Source organism: Lissotriton vulgaris, chromosome 12, assembly GCF_964263255.1.
Source record: "Lissotriton vulgaris chromosome 12, aLisVul1.2, whole genome shotgun sequence".
Taxonomy (NCBI): domain Eukaryota; kingdom Metazoa; phylum Chordata; class Amphibia; order Caudata; family Salamandridae; genus Lissotriton; species Lissotriton vulgaris.
Window position 1 is genome coordinate 725,172,307 of NC_141700.1, and position 18,056 is coordinate 725,190,362.

The following is an 18,056-nucleotide window of genomic DNA, read 5'->3' on the forward strand; positions in this document are numbered from 1 at the left end:
CAATAATAAGCGAGGTGGGCACTCGCCAAGGCGGGCAAAGCGCTCCTCAGCGCCATAATCAAAATAAAGCGCTCTAAAGCGCTATGGGGCCATAAAGCGCTCCCAAAGCGCTAGACACAAAGTACCAAGGTCCTTCCAGGAGTGCAGCTCCACCATGCTGCACAAAGGTCCCAGAGAGTCTCAGGGGCAAAGCAAAGTCCCCCCATCAGCCCAGCAAGGCAGAGGGGTCCCCCAGGAGTCCAGGAAAGTCCATCAGGTGCCCAGGGGCTGGGCAGAGCCAGGGATTCCCCTGAGCTCAAGCAGCAGCAGCCCCTGGCAGATTCAAGTTGAAAACAAGAACAATTTGGAAGGGGATACAACCCCTTTTTATACAGTGCAAAACCTTTGAAGTCCTTTGAAGCAGGCAGTGTGAGAACCAGCTGGACTGGTTTAGAGGGAAGTCCCCTTCAGTATCAGGGACAGAGGTGTCAGTCGCCCAGCGGGAGGTGGAGCCAGCTTTGTAGTTACACAGGAACAGCCCTTCACTATCAGGTGCCATCTCCTCCCACTTCCCTGGCAGCAGATGCTGCCTTTCATCCATGGGCTGACTTCAGACAACCTCCTGGGCTCTCCAGCCCCTGTCATCCTCAAACCAGACAGTCAATCCACAAGCAGGCCCATGCACTCTGGGCCAGGCTCACCAGCCAATCACACGCTAGCACCAACTTGCACAAATATGCCAACTTCCAAAAGTAGGACTTCTAGACTAGACACAGCCATGTCGCATACATCATTTTGCGGCATTCATTCTCACGAGTTCTCTCATACCAAACTCGCCCCTGCACTCCCCACGCATCAGGAACTACCATGGGCATACATATTCCCCATTCATTCCTATGGGAGGGCAGGTCACTCACCAGCTCAAGCACTTTACACTGTACCACAGTGAAAAAGTGCGCAGAGGCCTAAAATCACAAATACCAGGTTCCATAAATAGGCTAGGAAAACGCAAAAAGTCTAGGGGTGAATCTGCCTACTGGGCCGGGTCCAACACAACCCCCTTCCAGCCAAAACGCAGGGTAGACCAATCACACCACTGATGGGCTTCACTGCTTTGGGCGACAAAACCACGGACACGGCCTTGCACAGCAGGGACACCGTCCAGTTTTTCGCCACTCTGAACCTACATGGTTTCCTCCAAATAATAACTCTCTGACTCAACTAGGGTACCCCACTGGTACACACTAGTCATCCACAGCCAAGACCAGGCCATAGGCCATCCAAATCACAGGTCCTAACTAATCCACAGAGTGGGGGGTAGTAACCCCTGGCACACAATAGCCATGCTCCACTCTCTCTCTCAGTGTAGCTACAACTACCACTGATACAACAACCTAGGGACCATACCCTCAGGCTGACCAGAGGTCACGGGCAAGAATGCCCCACCCTACCTCTACTTCTGGGTTTCCGCACCCTCACAGAGAAGCACTCACCAGAACACAATTCTCTTACCAGATCAGGACCTCACTCCATCACTGGTCTACCACCTGGAAACTATTCCACTTCTGAGGTACAAAGCACATAGCACAGTTCCTCTTCAAGCAGGTGGGGGGACACAGCACACAGCAAAGCCCCCTTTCCTCTACCTTAGTGAAAACAACAAACTGCAGGTGAGCCCCAGAACACACAGCAAGGGCAGCCCCCTCAGTCTCTTCAGCTGATCCACTTTGGTAGAGATTCCTCTTGGCCTAGAAGTTTCCTAATCTCCCAACCTAAGATCTAAACCCTCAGGTTACACCGGGGTCAGAAGTAAGGACACCGTCCCTCTGCACCCCCTTCCAGTTCCAGTATGTCTCAGGCTAGACAGAGCACACGCCAGCGGCGTATCAGTGACACACTTCCTCCAGTACTCCCTATCAGGTCAGGCCACACCCCAACCCGGCTTTCCCCCCTCCTCGGGGAACGACCTCCAGAGGCCCCACAAATGGTCAAGCACTCTAGACGGTCAAATGCTCAGCGAGCCAGGACTTCTGCACCCTCCACTTAGGAGCGGTACTGCCCAACACTAGGACCGCCGGAGTTCTGGTTACAGACACTCCCCGTCCTCTAGACACAGGAAGATCCTCCTCAAATGACCTATGTACAGCTTAGGCCCCTGACCTGGCGCTCCCTTAAGGAACCCTCCAGGCCCTGAGATAGGGTTTCAGGCCAACGTGGGACACACCGTCCCACACTCACTCCGCCTCCACTGAGACAGGGCGTGAGCCCCTACACCCCTACCATACTACTGGGACCAAGCTGGGTTACACATGAACCTCTTCCCCTTTACAGGATCATCAGATACACAAGCCACTCCTTTTGGAACCACTCCCTAATGCCTCTGCAAGACATCTAGCACACCGCCAGACATCCACCTTCCTGTCCAGTGCCTCTGCAGGACCTCCTGCACACCACCAGAGGTACACCTCTCATGCAAGCTCTTTAACAAAAAGAAAACTCACACCAACTCCTCCAGTTCAGCACATTACTCATTCGCACACTCCCCCCCCCTCGGACTGGTAAGGCAGTTTCCACCACCCCTGATCACTCAACCTGACCGCACGTGACACAGGTACCAAACTCTGGGAGCGGGGAATGGGAATTAACACACTGGACACATTAAAGCTGCCACCACTGGATCCTACAACACTGGGGAATCCAGACACACACACTACACTCAGGGAACAACCACCCTCCTGAGCTAGTCATTTCTCCTCACACTCCCTCTCTTCCATCTACCCACACAGGGACAGGATTTGGGATTGGACAAGGGACCCAGCAAGGGATTCCTAATCTATGGGAACCTCCCCCCTCTAATGGCGTCCCGCCCTGTCACTTTCTCTCATCTGCCACTAAACATAAAGCACAGAAACACATTTGAAAATGACACTCTTGAGGAAAAAAATCAAAAACAATAATCCCAAACATGTGACTATCTGAAAAAAACAATTGCAGAGTTTTGTAATGTAGCCAGTTGTCGCTATGGCACTGCGCAAACACAAGTCCAAAATCCGCACCGCTGACCAACAATGTTAGAACTGGCTATTTCTGGTAGGCTAAGGCTGACGCCAAAGCCAGGCAGAAACCACCATTCTAGTCAGGGCAAGGAAGTCACACGCCAAGATAACCTCTGCTCACCCCCTTGGTAGCTTGGCACAAGCAGTAAGGCTAAACTCGGAGGCAATGTGTAAAGCATTTGCGCCAGCGCACAACAGCAACAACATACTAGGCACACCACAAGAGAGACTCCACACAAGGTTATTATAAAAATAACTTTTGTATTGTAAAACCACATCAGATAAAATCACACATATACATGGTGCCAACTGGCACGGGCAATATTCACAGGGATTATGTACACAAGACAGGGCCACAAGGGCCACTGTCATAGTCAGATATAGCACTTCTAGAATAAGAAATAATAAAACATAAAATGGTAATCACAAAGATAACAACCAGTAACCACTGGTAACAGGAACCAGGACCTTACTAGGACCACCTGTACTAAGAAAGAAGAACCACCTAAGTATCACACAGCATTAGGGGTCTAAGAAAGAATACATTACTCATGATGCAATAAACCTACATTCAGAGGAGTAGAAAAGACAACCACCTAAGAATAACCACATTTAGGGGCATAAACCAGAACACCTTACCCATGATGTATGAACACATTCAGAGGAGTAATAATAGAGCACATGATGCAATAAACTACATTCAGGGGTGCAGCGCAAGAAGACACATGATGACTAACCATTCAGAGGTGCAGCGCATGGAAAGGAAGACACATGATGCAGTAACACATTCAGAGGTGTTAAGAATAGGGCACATGATGCAATAAAATACATTCAGGGGTGCAGCGCAAGAAGACACATGATGACTAAACATTCAGAGGTGCAGCGCATGGAAAGGAAGACACATAATGCATAAACATTCAGAGGTGCCTAATAAATCAATAGCGCAAAAACACACAGTAGGCAATTACTATTTAAAAACATAGAAATCACATTGCGCCTACACTACATAAGCCACTACCTGTGGCAGTCCCTAGGCCAACTGGCCTTGTTGGGGCAAGGATGCCCTGGGTCCAAAGTCAGGGCGCGCTGCCATGCAGCGCCAGTCCAAAGTACAAAAGCCTAAACGTGGCAGTTGCCCACAAAGTGCTGGGCAACTGTGTACATCACAGAAAGGCCTAAACGTGGCAGGTGCCCACAAAGTGCTGGGCACCTGAAGAATCAACAAAACGGCGCCAGCTAAGCCACACAGGCTCTGAAGCCAACACTGCGCACGTTGGAGCCACACAGGCTCTGGCCAACACTGGTCAAACGTTGGAGCCACACAGGCTCTTAGAAACACATAGGGCCCCTCTGAGCCACACAGGCTCTCTCAAAGCGTTGGGGCGACCCACTGCCAAACGGGGCCGCCCTTGAAGCCCTCGTGGCTTCAGACACAACTGGCCCTTTGGGGACGGGCAACGACCATATGCCCCGATATGCCCTGAGCCCTCTTGCGCTCCAAGAACAATGTGGCCGACTCGGGAGCCTCTCACTCAATAATGGCCCCCCGGGCCTCTCAGGCTCTAAATGGCAAAAATATGGGCCCAGGTTGGAGCACTGGGGCTCCGTTGAAATGTTGGGGCGGCCCACTGCCATCTGGGGCCGCCCTACCTCCATTCTCGTTGGGGTGCCATCTCCCGGCACCAGCAGCAGCCCCACTGGAGCCCCCCCGGCCCTTTTCACTCACCGGGCCGCTCTCGCTGGGGACTCCACTCTTCCTCGGGCTGGCGGCATAGGCGGCGAGGCTTCTCTCCCGGCGCGGGGCTCCTCTTCAGGAACGGAGCCCCACTGGTACCTCCAGCCGCCTCTTCTCTGGGTGAGGGGCTCCCTCTTGGTCACGGGAGCCCCACCGCGGCAGGCGCCATCTTCCTCCCCGCTCTCCTTTCCGGGCAGCTTCACTCCACTCGGGCTGCGGGGGCGGGACTTCCGGCCGGCCGCGCTGCGATTGGCCGGCCGGCCAAGCACTTCCGGGTCACCGCGGGCAGCGCGGCGGCCCGTTTTCAGTCAGGCAGGCAATAAAGATATCGGCGTGGGCAGCCGAAATTAAATAAAAGTCAATAATAAGCGAGGTGGGCACTCGCCAAGGCGGGCAAAGCGCTCCTCAGCGCCATAATCAAAATAAAGCGCTCTAAAGCGCTATGGGGCCATAAAGCGCTCCCAAAGCGCTAGACACAAAGTACCAAGGTCCTTCCAGGAGTGCAGCTCCACCATGCTGCACAAAGGTCCCAGAGAGTCTCAGGGGCAAAGCAAAGTCCCCCATCAGCCCAGCAAGGCAGAGGGGTCCCCCAGGAGTCCAGGAAAGTCCATCAGGTGCCCAGGGGCTGGGCAGAGCCAGGGATTCCCCTGAGCTCAAGCAGCAGCAGCCCCTGGCAGATTCAAGTTGAAAACAAGAACAATTTGGAAGGGGATACAACCCCTTTTTATACAGTGCAAAACCTTTGAAGTCCTTTGAAGCAGGCAGTGTGAGAACCAGCTGGACTGGTTTAGAGGGAAGTCCCCTTCAGTATCAGGGACAGAGGTGTCAGTCGCCCAGCGGGAGGTGGAGCCAGCTTTGTAGTTACACAGGAACAGCCCTTCACTATCAGGTGCCATCTCCTCCCACTTCCCTGGCAGCAGATGCTGCCTTTCATCCATGGGCTGACTTCAGACAACCTCCTGGGCTCTCCAGCCCCTGTCATCCTCAAACCAGACAGTCAATCCACAAGCAGGCCCATGCACTCTGGGCCAGGCTCACCAGCCAATCACACGCTAGCACCAACTTGCACAAATATGCCAACTTCCAAAAGTAGGACTTCTAGACTAGACACAGCCATGTCGCATACATCATTTTGCGGCATTCATTCTCACGAGTTCTCTCATACCAAACTCGCCCCTGCACTCCCCACGCATCAGGAACTACCATGGGCATACATATTCCCCATTCATTCCTATGGGAGGGCAGGTCACTCACCAGCTCAAGCACTTTACACTGTACCACAGTGAAAAAGTGCGCAGAGGCCTAAAATCACAAATACCAGGTTCCATAAATAGGCTAGGAAAACGCAAAAAGTCTAGGGGTGAACCTGCCTACTGGGCCGGGTCCAACAGACAGTAAAATGATGTGCTGGAAATCAGGAGCTACAGGAACTCTCTAACTCTGTTAAAAAGGAGAATTAACCACTGGTGTGTTAAAAAGTGCATCCACTTAAATAAAAGTAGGGTGACTGACAAGTTAGAAATGTAATAAGGGCCATAACAACTATGGCAGGTAAGAATATATGCAAGTGAGATGAGAATTGTTCTACAGTAAAGCAAATGTGGTTGGAACAGTGAGACCTGAGGCGTCACTTCGCATTGTCTCATGAACACAATCTCTGTTCAAAGAGAATATGTTTAATTCTACTCAAAGAGAAGACGCTGCTTTTGATAAATCTGGTTGATCAACAGAGAGCTGATAAAAAAGAGAGCTTTCCTTGGGGGAAGATACATCATCTTCTTCTGGCTCACAAAACTGAGACAGAATCTCATTTTGCAAAATGTATGTCTGATAATTTGAAGACTCAAGCATCTGTAAAAGCAATTGTAGACTCAATTAGCACTGATATAAATCAGATTGATGAAATCGTAAAACAGCAACTGAAATAGAGGAACTAATTTTGAAACGAGACAGCAGCTGGGAAACTACACAAATTAAAGACACAAAGGCAAATGTGGAAGACTTGGAAAGCAGACAACAATGCAAACATTTGGGTATGCTTGGTGTGAAAGAAGGTTTGGAAAGTTCTGATACATGTAAATTTGTTGTTGGATTATTTCAGAAGACCTTTCCTGAGCTTGATGACTGGATTCTGATTTTCACAACTAACACTCTCAGCACTTCCCATTTCAGAATGTCTTTAAACATGTGCAACCCATGTGCCATTTTGGTTTATATTGGGAGCGTTTTATTATGGCAGGCAATTTACTCAGAAGCTTGACCCTTTTCTCCCATCAATGATGGGGGAAACAACATTTTTCTGGCATTTGATTTTTGTAAGTAGACTTCTGAACAAAGATAGAAGATGTGCAACTTGGTCTCACCTTAGCAGGATTAGGGGGCACACGTTTTGTTTCAAAAACCTTCTAGTAGCAGGGTTCACTTTCCTGTTTACAAGGTCCTGCGATGTCTTGGTTCTTCCTGTGTCCCGATGGTGGCTCTGGAAAAAAATTACACCAGCATCAAGAAAAGAAAAAAAGACAATGCAGACTAGAGGAGTGGTGGTGAGGAAAGGAGGGCAGATTAGAAAGGAAAGAAGGGCTAATGAGGTTGGATCCACAGAGTTGTGGTTAAGGACTTTGGGATTCCTCGTTGTTGTGACTTCGTTGTTCAGGTAAGTCGTGATTTAAACTTCGTTGTTTAGGATGTTTCCCCCACAGAGGCAGGATGGAAAGATCCAAAGAGAGGAGGAGGAGGCTCTAGGTCCATGGGAGGATGAGAGGACCAGTGGCGCTGCTACGACGTCGAACCAGGATGTCGAACCAGGATGGGACTGAGGGAAGAAGAGGCAGGCAGCTGCCAAGAAGAAACAACTGAACATACAGACAAGTAGACAGAGGATGGGTGGATGCCTCGCAGTGCCCTTGTAGACAGTACTCCTGCCACAGGCCAGCAAGACTTATGGTTGGGCCAGGTAAGTTTTAGGAAGTTGGAAGATGGCGCACATAAAGGATAGGGATGTGAACCTGGAAAGATAAGGCTTAGCAATGGGACAAGGGAAACTGGGGACTCAGAAACTGGAGTCTTAATCTACTGTACAATAGCTCTAAAACACTGCATAACCTTTACAGTAATGAAACACCTGGAAATTATAAAATCACTTATTTCTTTCATGAGGGTAGATCGAAAAAGTGCCCTATTCTCCTTGATAAAGAGTGCAGTAATATATTTAGTGATGTTCCACAAAAGCGACCTCGTTTAAAAGGGGGAGAGACTACAGGAATTCAAGACACTCCTGGACTAGAATTGGACAACAACAAAAAGTCTGTGGGCCTCATTTATGAGGTTTTGCCGTAGGGCTGCGCAGCCGGCCTTCCTGCTGCGCTTCCCTACGCCAAAAGAAAAGGGCAGGAATGCGCCGTATCTATAAGATAAGGCGCATTCCTGTCCTTTTCCCCTGCGCCGGTGCACAGTGGGCTGCCTGCGCCAGCGCAGGCACCTTTGCACCATGGTGCAAGGGTGCCGGCCTTGCGGGGATGATTATTTTTGTACAGGAAGGGAAACCTCTCTGGACAAAAATCATTACAAGAAGCTTTTCCTCTTTCTGCAGCACACATTGAAATATGAAAAACGAGGATAAATAAAGATATTTCCCCCGTTGTGCCTCCCTCACGCCTCCCCTGGGGAGGCGTAAGCTTTTGGCACTGCCTCAGATTCACAATTTCTCCTAGATCTGGGGCAGTGTCAAAAGGCCATGGATGTTGCTGGGAACGCCCCCAGCAACACCCATTGCACGCCCCTTAAACGCAGAGCACTGCGTTAAAGGGACTGATATTTATCAGGCAGCATTAAGCCAAAAAAGTGGCTTAGTGCTGCCTGATGAATATCACGCAGGTGTCTGCGCTACAGAACGTCAGAAAAAGTGACTTTCCGATGGCGCAAGGGGCCTCATAAATGAGGCCCTGTTTATATATATATTTGGTTGTTGACACTTTATTTGAACATAAAAAGGTAATGACAGGAAGAAGGAAAAGAGGAAAAGAAGAAAACAGAAACGAGAGAGGAATCTTTTTGACGTGTTCTTCCTTTAATTGGTCCCATATGTACCTGAACCTTGCTTATTTTATTTCTCAGAGGATGGCCTGGAAGATGAACAGGAAAAGTACCTAAAAGACAGAAGAAAACTGGGAGTTAAAGATGACTTGAGAGTCAGACAAACTCTACCAGACATAATGGAGAAATGTCATTTTATTTAAAGATTCTAAAAATAAAATGTAATTCTCTATTGCTTCATTAAAACCCACCCCCACAAAATGGTGTCAGACGTAGGATCCTAGGAGTACATAAGTAGAGCCCATAATTCATCAACTGTCCGAAGGCCCTTGGAACGACTGCTCAGCAAGAGAGAGATTATGCAACAAACTCTATCGACTCAATGGCAAGAAATTAGTCAAGTCTCTGCTTTGGGAAATCAGGTGGACATTCTGGCCCAAATGAGGGGGGTTAGTGATATGCCATCTATAGAGCTACAAAATATATATGGCTGGAGAAGACCCCAAATTGGGCTTTTTATGAACTTATAAAGAATAGCACAAGGTATGGTGTGGTTTAAAGAAAGGTATGGTCAGTACTTAGCTCCACTCCTAATGCTTAAATTACAAGCATCCTACCACATGGCCAATCCTTGCGGTACGACATCATATGGAGCAGTTGTTACCCAGGAAAGACTAGGGATAGATACAGTCCAGAAGCAAAAGGTGAAGGTGAAATGCTTAGAGCTTTGTACTGTCACATTAAAGACCTTGGGGCAGATTTACAAGCCCCTTGCGCCACTTTTGCGTCACTTTTAACATGGGAAAAGTGACGCAAAAGTGGCGCAAACGGGCTTGTAAATCTGCCCCTAGCCGATAAGCGGCTCAGAAGAGAACACGCTCTAAAGTGGGTATCCTAGAGAAGATGTATTTGGGGCAATTTAAATGCCCCAAGCCTCTGGCACAGCAACATAATAACCTAACTTTAAACTCTGCTATCAAGAATGCCTCTGATCTCTCATTGGTTCACTGCATTAGAACTTATAGGGAAGATATTGCTAACAAAGGATGAGCTGTTGCACAAAGCAAACCTCCTAGAATTCTTCCATCTAAGAAGATTGGTTACATTTGAAACTTACCCACTTCCTCAAGTTGCTGAAATGATAGAACAGCTCGGGGAATCCAGTGCATTACTGCTTTAGACTTTGGACCTGTGAGACTAGGAGGAAACTGCACTCTTCACCTCTGATGGTTTGTTCCAGTTTTCAGTGTTTCCATTTAGCCTGCATGTGGAGCCAGCAACTTTCCAGAGACTGGTGAACTTTCTAAATCTTTGCCTTAAGGCTAGCTAAAGTTGTTACACAGTTAAGTTCTTTCTGTACAGTATGGTTACATACCAGGTTGAGAGACAGCTATACAATAGCTATGTTTAATATACCCAGTGTTCGAAAATCTAGGGCCAGCATATTACTCGACTTCACAAGGCAGTTTGTTGAATTTTATGTCAAATTTTAGGGCAGTTTTAGTTCACATGGGAATAGGAAATATATATCTGGAACACATCTAAGTTTTATCCAAAATCCTAACCCACTATGGCAAGGCACCACTGTATAGACCTCCTATAACCAGTCAAGCTATTACTATATTACAAGATCTAAAGTGACAGAACAGGGAACCAGCACAAAAGAATACAGAACAATCACAGAATACAAAAACCTATGTGGAGACAGAGGGCTCACTCACCGAATGAATGTCAGTGAAACCTTCAGGCTGGACCACAAAACTAGCAGCAGTATTCAGAACAACGAACACAAGAGTGTTTGCCTGCACTGAAGAAAGAGCATCTTTCAGAAAAGCAACCACACATACCTCAGATGTGGAAAGCATCTCCAAAAATAAAAGTGCCAAGATATGTTTGGAGACAGACACTGAATTTAAAACCTTCTGGTGAAGCCACAATAAAACATGCCGGTGGGTGCAGGGAGTGCTCATCACCAGGACAAACTAGAATACATTTGGGATCGAACTGGCCCATGCGATAACTCATCTCTATCTCCACTTCTTTTTCCCTTTCACCCTCTTCTCTTTATCTCTCACTCACTTTCTCAAAAACTTGTTGAAATAAAAAAATAAAAATAAATAAAAAAGGAGGGCGGTCTCCTGGTCTGGCCTGCATCTAGTCATTTTGGCCCCAAAAATATCGAAGACCAAAATATCAAACATTCACAGAATTAAGTTATAGCTCAGATATTCGTCATGAATACAAAGGATGTCACTATTCTGTATTCTGCTGGTACTGGAGTTCATGGATGTGTTACAAGCTGTCTTTGAATTGGCGGAAACATCAATGCGTACTCTTTGTGCTTGGTTTCTGTGCTTTTGGTTCTTTTACAGTCGACATGTTTCAACACATGGGTTGCATCCCATGCCTTTGGAAGGCCCTCACCTATCGAATCCAATAGAGCTGGATGGGAGTTGGGAGGAAGGGTTAGCATGCAGTACATACATATTTAGCATTGCTAATGTGGATAGTGCCTGGACGTGAGGTATCCTCTTCATAGCACTAAAAGAGCTGTTGCATGCACCATCATCCTAACCTGCAAATGCTGGAAAGTGGTTGCTGCATTCTGTCAATAAAGTAGGAACAGACCACCAGCTAAACAAATCTGCTAAAACTGCACCATGCTCTAAAGCATCGTGGGGGAGATTGCATACATTACTTGTCCCACATTATGTAAGTCCTAGAGTACTTGAGAAGACATGATTTGCTACTGTTTGCCCCAGAAACTGTCAGAAAATGGGACCCGAACCACCGAATCTGCCAGCTCTCCTGCCCAGGGGGATTTAAATCACAACATTCAGCAGCGAAGGAAGCCCCTCTGAGTAACACTGGCTCGGGCTCTTTTTAAAGTGACGGTGCAGTCCCACCACACTGACTTCTAAAGAGACTGTGCTGATTCACCCAAGATATTTTTAAACAGACAGTATCTGCCAGTTCCTGCAGGACGTGGAGACACCAATACCCCACACTTTTAGTAACCCCCACTCTTCCGGGCTCCACGCCACTCGCCCCCAGGGCCCACTCCCCATCCTACCTGTGCCCGTTTCGATGTCTCCTCGCATGGCACGCAGGGCAGCCTTGGCAGCCAGGGAGGGGGTTTGGTGTTGCTGCTGCTGCCGCTGTGAGAGGCAGTGTAAGTGTTTGCTGACAGCTGCGGTGGCCGATGGTTGTGGCTTTCTCGAGAAGTCATCCGACAACCTCCTCTCCACCCGCGCCGGAGAGCCCCCGAGCACAGAAGCCTCTCGCCTGGTCTGGGGGAAACCGAGGCTCACGGCAGGCGCGGAGGGCGTGAGGGAGACGTCTTCCTGCTCTGCGAAGCACCTGCCACCCGGGCTACTGTCAGCCAGCGCTGCAGAGATGGGTTTGGGGTCAGGGTATTGGCAGAGAATTAAACGGTGCATTACCCCAGAGTCCTAACAAGATTTGGAGAAGGAAAGGAGAAAGAGAGATGAGAGGATGGCAAGGGACGAGACAGAAAGAAGAAACAATGGAGGAAGGGGGGGGGGCGTGATGGATGGAGAGAGGGTGAGCGGGGAGGAGGGGGCAGAGAAGTTGTTATATGGGGGGGGTAACAGCCTTTGCACAGGGAATTAGCAAGCGGTGCCTTTACCACGCAGCTTTTACCACGCATATACATTTACCATGCATGCCTTGAACACACATGGTAAGTCTATTTAAGGTAAAAAAAATAAAAATAATATATATATATATATATATATATATACACACACACACAGAGTTTAGTTTCAAGGGTGTCGGTAGGGGTTTAGGGATAGATAGGGATATAAAGTGGAAAAGGTATTTAAGGGTTTAGAGATGGGTAAGTGTATAGGGTGGTGTTAGATTTAAGGGTCTATAGTTGGCAGAGGTAGGTACCTTTGACCAAATAGGGACCCTTGCGTCTAGTCAGGGTAAGGGGGTACACTCCTAAAATAACCCATGCTCACCCCCTTGGTAGCTTGGCACGAGCAGACAGGCTTATCTCAGGGGCTGTGTGTAAAGCATTTGTGAACACATACAGTAACCCAGTGACAACACTACAGATGGACACCACACAAGTTGTAGCATAAAAATAAGTGTTTTTATATAGACTTAATACAAGACCATAAACGACAAAAATCCACAATACTGTACTTTAAAAATGGTAGAATTAGCTTACTGTTCTTAAGATGTAAAATGCAGCACTTTGAGTTCAATGTACCTTTGGATGCGTAACGCTATACAACAAAAGTGTTGCAGGGAAGGTGATGCGTCGGTTCCTACTGATACGTAGGGGATGCGTCGGTTCTTCTCGGCGTGGGGAGGTTATGCATCAGTTTCTTACTGCTCTTCCGTGTCGATACGACCAGCAGCGCCGTGATGCGATGAAGATCCGGTGCAATGAAACAAAATAGGGTCTTCTTCTTGATGCGACACGATGCATGCATGCCTGACGGCCGTGCGGCAACTCAACGATTCTTCTGAGCCGCGACAGGCCTTGCAACACACTTCCCTGTGATGAGGCGGCACCTGATGCAACGTCGATCCTCTTCTCTGGTGATGCGAGGCGCTTCGACAACGATGCGACGACTGCAGCGGCAACACGCTTTCCCAGTGATGAGACGACAGCGGCGGCGACACACTTCTACGATGATGCAGTGGCGTCTGGTGCGACGTCGATCCTCTTCTCTGGCGATGCGAGACGCTTTCGCGTTATGAAGCAACAGCGGCAGTTCGGCGACATGCTTCTTCTCCGTGAGCCGCGCTTCCAGCTCCTTGCGACACGCAATACCTCTGAAAGCCCAACACAACTGCAGGCACTTCCAAAGAACTCTTGGGGAGCTGGTGGGTGAAGTCTGTTGTCCCTGAGACTTCAGCAGGAGGCAAGCTCTATCTCAAGCCCTTGGAGATCCTTCACAAGTTGAATGAAAGTAGCACAAAGTCCTTTCTCCTTTCTTTGTCAGTCAGGCAACCACTGCAGGCCAATCCCCAGACAGCACTCAGCTTAGGGATAGTCTCTTCCTCAGTTCCTCTGGTTCCTCTCCTCAGCAAATGTTTCTTCTTGTTTCCCAAAAGTGATCTAAAGTTCCAGAGTCTGGGTCCCCTCTTTTATATTCGTTTTCCCTTTGTTCTCTGAAGGCAGAGAGGCCTTCGCCTAGTCCAAACCAGTTCTGGTCAGTCCTGGAGCACTTTGTTGACAAGACTCCTTCTTTCCTGTCACAGTGCAGGCCAGGGACTTCAGACGCACCACAGGAGGTGGAGCCAGCATTGTGGAGGGAAGGCACATCCCCATTCAGGTCCCAGGTGCAACTCCTCCCTCCCATCTGCATGCAGATCTCTCTATTCAGCCCTGTGCTGACTCACCCTGTCTCCTGGAATACCCCAGCCCTTGCCACTCCAACTCCAGACAAGGAATACACAACCTAGCAGAGGCAGGCTTGGATGGTTAGACAAGAAAATACCTACTTTCTAAAAGTGGTATTTTCAAACACAGAATGTTAAAACCAACTTTACTAAACAATGCATTTCATCATTCTGAGTTCAGGCATACTAAACTTGAATTTCTACCTAGTTCCGTGAGTCAGTTAGGATTATAAGATGTTATAATCAAACAGCCCATTATGGCCTATGGGGAACAGGTTGCCTTGTAATAGTGAAAAACAAAAATGGCTGTAATTCACTATTAGGACATGCCACATGCACCAGGGCTTGTCCTACCTTTTAACTACAATGCACCCTGCCCTTGGGCCTACCATAGGGGTGACTAATATGCAGAAAAGGGAAGGTTTAGGGACTGGCAAGTGGGTGCCCAGTCAACATGGCGGTACTAGACTGCACACAGGTTCTGCAATGACAGACCTGAGACACACTTTTACAGGCTGCTTCTGTGGGTGGCTCAACCAATGCTGCAAGCCCACCAGCAGAATTTGATTTACAAGCCCTGGGCACACTCAGCGCACTGTACTAGCGTCTGACAAGTAAACCAAACCAGCCAATCACTGAGTCACTAATCCATACACCAATTTTTAATGGTGAGAACAAATGCAATCTAGCACTGATCAGCAGTGGTAAAGTGCCCATAGTCATAAAACAGTCAACAACAGGTCAAAAAAAAATACAAGAGGAAGGCAAAAAGTTCAGGGATGACCCTGCAAAAAGGGCCAAGTCCAAGGGTAAGGGTATTTTTCGGATTGAGGGATTGGCAATGGTATTAGATGGTAAGGGTACTTTTAGGGTTTGGGGTGAGTAAGGGTATTGGCTGGTAAGGGTATCTTTAAGGTTTAGGGGTGGGAATTGGGTGGTAAGGGTGTTTTTAAGGTTTAAGGGTGTGTAAGGGTATTGGATGGTAAGGATGCTTTTAGGGTTTGGGGTGGGTAAGAGTATTGGATGGTAATGGTATTTATAGGGTTTTGGGGATGGGTACAGGTACTGGGTGGGAAGGGAATTTTTAGGGTTTAGGGGTGGGTAAGGCATTGGCTGGTAAGGGTGAAAGGTGCCCCAGGGCTCCTCTCTCAACCCCACCCTCTTTAACGTCTGCATGGCCCCCTTGTAACCATCGTCAGGCACCACGGACTCAACACCGTCTCCTACGCTGAAGAGACACAGCAGATCCTCTCCCTCATCACCAAACCCAATGTTACCAGGCACAACTTCCAAGGAGGAATGAGCGCCGTCACCACCTGAATGAAGAACAGCTGCCTTAAGCTCAACTCATCCTGAGATCCACCTTTTCCACATGGAAAGATACCTGGTGGTCCTCTGCACTAGGAACTCCTCCCACCCCGACTGGCAACGCACAAAATCTTTGCCTCATACTAGACGCATCACTCACTATGGACCGCCAGATCAACTCAGTCTCATCGGCCTGTTTCAATACCCTCCGTCCGCTGCGAAAGACCCTCAGAAGGATCCCCAGCGAATCCAGAAAGACTGTCACTTGTGCGCTCATTAGTAGCAGACTCGACTACTGCAATGCACTCTATGCTGGCGTTACCCAGAATAACCTCTGCAAACTCCAGAATGTCCAGACCGGCGCAGCAATACCGGTCTTCAACCTCCCCTTGCACAGCCACATTACTCAATACCTCCGGAAACCCCACTGGCTCCTGGCAGACAGAAGAATAACCTTCAGACTCCTCACCCATGCTTACAAGGCCCTCCACAATGCTGAAACAGCATACCTGAACAGCCTCTTCTCCTTTCATGCACTCAAAAGGCACCTCCGCTCTGCCCAGCTTGCCCTGCCCACCGTCCCATGGGTCCGCAAGACCGAACCGGAGGAAAGACCTTCTCCTTCCTTGCTGCCAAGACCTGGAACACCCTACCCCTCCACCACAGGCTATCTCCCACGCTACCCCATTTCAGGAAGGACTTCAAGACCTGGCTTATAGAATGACCCTAGCTCCCCACCTCCCCCCAGCGCCTTGAGACCCTCACAAGTGAGTAGATGCCCGTTACCAGCCCTTGATTGATTGATTTCAGGGTTTAGTGGTGGGTAAGGATATTGGGTGGTAAGGGCGTTTTTAGTGTTTATGGGTGATAAGTGTGTTTTAGGGGTTAGAGGTTGGTAAGGGTATTGGGTGGTAAAGCTGTTTTTAGGGTTTAGGGGTGGGTAGGGGTATTGGGTGGGAAGGGTATTTTTTAGGGTTTATGGGTGGGTAAGGGTGTTGAGTGGTAAGGGCATTTTTAGGGATTGTGGTCAGTGAGAGTATTGGTTGGTAAGGGTATCTTTAGGCTAAGCCTAAAGGGGTCGGTAAGGGAATTGGGCGATAAGGGTGTTTTAGGGTGGCTAAAGGGTACTTGGTGGTAAGTGTGTTTTTAGGGTTTCGGATTGGGTAAGGGTATTGGCTGGTGAGGTAATTTTTAGGATTTAGGAGTGGTTAAGGGTATTGGGTGGTAAGGGTATTTGTAGGGTTTAAAGGTGGGTTAGGGCATTGGTCGGTAAGGGTGATTCGAGGGTATGGTGGTGGGTAAGAGTATTAGGTGGTAAGGGTGTTTTTAGGGTTTATGGGTGGTAAAGGAGTTTTTAGGGTTTAGGGGTGGGTATGGGTATTGGGTGGTAAGGTAATCCATGATTGGCAACGTACAAGTCTAGCTTTGAGCAAATTTGTTGCTTTTCTTCCATGGGGTTTTCAGGTAGGTGTTTAGAGAATTATTCACACTCACTATTAAATTGGACCCAATCCCACCAGGCTTGGACTGAGAGTTTAGAGAGGTCTTTCCATTCAGACAGGCTAGCTTTAAGACCAATTGAAACAAGTGTGTCCCATAAAATACATCCTTCACTGTCCAGACAATGATATGTACCTATGAATCAGTGTCATTATGTTATGCCGTTATGATATCTTGACACTATAACTCTGTAGAAAATCGTGCTATAACCTCTCAGCTTCATCATTTTTTTTTTTTTTTTTGTCCTCATTTGCCTTACCCCCTGCTAAGGAAATGCCAACCACCTTGCGTGTCCCCGACCAAGAGAGGGAACCAAGAATGTGATACCCATCTCTGGAACTGGAATCCAAGATATTTTACTGGTGGCAGAGAAGTCCCAAGAAGAAGGGGATTTTAAGTTCTTACGCTGACTCCATCTAGGTATGTCTCAACCTGAAGGACCAAAAAACCGTATCGAAGCCAGACCCGGTCCAAGGAGTGTTGGTGGCATAATCATAGGACCCGGGAAAAAAAAAAAAAAAAAAAACCCCGGAACACTATCTCCACTGTATCAACAGATCCCAAAAGGCCAGGTTACGGTTATTGCAAGCTCTAGCCATGTCCACCTTTGATGTTTCATATAAAGACGTGAGCCAGTCCGAATATATTGGAGCAGTTTTTTCCACCCACCGTATGCAAATCTGCCTTCTAGCCAACAGAATGGCATAAAACAGAAAAGATCTTGCTTTACCAGAAATACTGTCCTCTAATCCAAAGATGATAAGTGGCAATGAAATTACTAATGATGTATTCAAAATGGAATTTAAGGTAGACACCACTTCCTCCCAAAACTGACCGATGTTGGGGCATTCCATGAACATGTGAATATCTGAAGCTTCTGGTAAATTACATTTATTACACTTCTTGTCTGGGAGAAATTTGGAAAGTCTCAGCGGTGTTATATAAGCCCGATGTGCTGTGAACAGATGGTTGCGCCTCAGCCATGATGGCTTCACCACTTTATAGAGGAGCGCAAAAGATCTTAACCATATCTCCTCACATTGAAAGCCCATTGTCTCTCCCCA

The 18,056-nt window shown here is 48.1% G+C and overlaps 1 protein-coding gene across 2 annotated transcripts in view; it reads right to left on the minus strand.

Annotated features, from left to right (window-relative positions):
- LOC147678387 (lysophosphatidic acid receptor 6-like) overlaps positions 1-11,980 on the minus strand; it is a 178,924-nt gene extending 166,944 nt beyond the window's left edge. Inside the window, exons 1-3 of one of the 2 annotated variants that reach the window (XR_015302581.1) lie at positions 11,876-11,974; positions 8,857-8,915; positions 7,134-7,249 (exon numbers count right to left, since the gene is read on the minus strand). The gene's annotated coding sequence lies outside the window, so the exon portion shown is untranslated. Of the gene's footprint in view, positions 1-7,133; positions 7,250-8,856; positions 8,916-11,875 lie in introns of both variants that reach the window. The other variant, XM_086946573.1, reaches the window with a different exon arrangement.
- Positions 11,981-18,056: the final 6,076 nt, after the last annotated feature.